The sequence below is a fragment of the Vicugna pacos genome, chromosome 33 (genome assembly GCF_048564905.1).
Source record: "Vicugna pacos chromosome 33, VicPac4, whole genome shotgun sequence".
Taxonomy (NCBI): Eukaryota; Metazoa; Chordata; class Mammalia; order Artiodactyla; family Camelidae; genus Vicugna; species Vicugna pacos.
In genome coordinates, this window is record NC_133019.1 from 4,685,755 (window position 1) to 4,687,865 (window position 2,111).

General features: G+C 41.2%; 1 non-coding gene across 1 annotated transcript; it reads right to left on the reverse strand.

Annotated features, from left to right (window-relative positions):
* Window positions 1-1,315: 1,315 nt before the first annotated feature.
* Window positions 1,316-1,388, reverse strand: TRNAP-AGG (transfer RNA proline (anticodon AGG)). The gene has a single exon. It is a non-coding gene; the product is annotated as a tRNA-Pro (tRNA).
* Between the last annotated feature and the right edge of the window lie 723 nt (window positions 1,389-2,111).

The window sequence follows — 2,111 nt, forward strand, 5'->3', positions numbered from 1 at the left end:
TTAGAAAAATGAATGACTCCACCCAAAATCAGCATGCTAAATTAGACGAGCTGTCATCTCATCCCGTCCTAATTTTCCATCTATAATTTTGTTTCCATTAAGGTCAAACTTTTGGTTGTGGGCAGAGAGGAATACCAAGACAATAATACATCATCTCGGTCCTCGTGAAAGCGTGGTAGGATCTCCACGTAGACTACGAGAAAGCCTTTCGGCTCCTGGCGCCAGCTCTAAAAGCATCTCCAGCAGGAAGTGCCTGCTCCATCCCAGCTTTACTGAGGGATTCTGAGTCTCATCCTTAGGTCCGATTGTGCCTTCAGTAACAGCAGGGACTGCAAATGAAAACTGCAGTTTAAACAAGAGCCTCATACTCCTATGCAGCTGGCAAGACTTGACTCTTTCAGATCTAATGCCGTGGCTTTGTTAAGAGAATGAATTGTCTGATCGTTGTAATAGAGGCCTGTCTGGGTGTGGATCTAATAGCTCACTGCCCATAGGAACTTAAAGACAATAGTCATGATGACTTGAAGACAGTAGCCGAGCTAAAGACAGAGTGAGGAATCAAATGCTTAGTGACAGCCTTTGGAGTCAGGACCCTCTGGAACAACTTACCTGCTCAGCATCTTCTCTGTCCATCATCAGTCTCTCACCTAGTATCCTTGCTTGTGCAGTTTCTCCCCAGGGGCTATGACTCCTGTTCTGTACATCTCAGTGCTGACTTCGTCTACTGAAGGAAACTTTTCTCCTGCTTAGCTGCACAGGGATTGTTCCCTCCTCTCAATTCAAAGTATCTGGGGTTAGCCCTCTTCATTGCAAAATCGTGTAGTGCCCAGTGGGGATAATGATAGCTGCTCTAACCAATCAATTCCAAAGTTTCAGCGGCTTAACCCAAGAGAAGCTTCTTTCTTTTCTTTTTTTTTTAATTGAAGTAGAGTTGATTTACAATGTTGTGTTAATTTCTAGTATACAGCATAGTGAGTTAAGTTATACATATATATATATCCTTTTTATATTGTTTAACATTATAGGGTATTAAAAGATATTCGATATAGTTCCCTGTGCTAAACAGTAGGACCTTGTTGTCTACCCATTTTATATATAGTAGTTAGTATCTACAAATCTTGAACTCCTAATTTATCACCCCCTTCCCCACACCCTGTAACCATTAGTTTGTTTTTTTATGTCTGTGAGTCTGTTTCTGTTTTGTAAATAAGTTCATTTGTGCCATTTTTTTAGATTCCACTACTTCTTTCTTCTTTTTCTTTTTTTATTCTCACCACACACTTCTTTTTTTTTTTGGTTTATTTATGTATTTTAACAAAGATACTGGGAATTGAACCCAGGACCTTGTGCATCCTAAGCACGCACTCTACCAACTGAGCTTCACCCTCCCTCTAGATTCCACTGCTTCTTATTCATGACATAGTGCAGCTTGACAGATGTTTGGTGTCTTTTCTCCGAATGGTGATTCAGGAAGCTGGATTCCTTCCATCATGCTCTCCTATAAGTTGCCCCAAAGGCCTTGGAATCTTCCGTATCCATCCAACAGAACACAGATACCAAAGCACCGCCATCTAGAAGTGACAGATGTGCATTTTAAAAAGTATTCTATTGGAAAAGAGCTAATGACATGGCGTCATCTGCCAGTCTGGTGAGAAACGTAGTTCCTGGCTGAATACCGCCTTCTGAATGCGACTCTAAACCACGGAAGTGGATGCTTGCATTTCAGCTGAGAGTTAGCTGTCTCTCCCAGACATTCCTGGTACATAGCTTCCTCTCTCTAAGCAATATTTCTCGTCTCAGGCGTTAAAATTCTCGATGGTGACGCAATCATTTTTATCTCCTGTAGCACACAGTATACTACCTTGAGCATATTTTGTTTGTATTGAATGTGTCTTGATTGGTTTGCACCCATTAAGAAAGTATCTAAGAATTACAGTGATGCCAAATCTCCCCCAGAGTGCCTGGATATTACCTGGTTTGATGACACCTAGGATCAGATGGATAAACAGAATGGAAATATTCCCTTAAAAATGCGGTGTTGGGCTTTATTCCACAATATTTATTTCACAAACATTTATGGAGCAACCACACTGTGCCAGTTGTTATGCCGG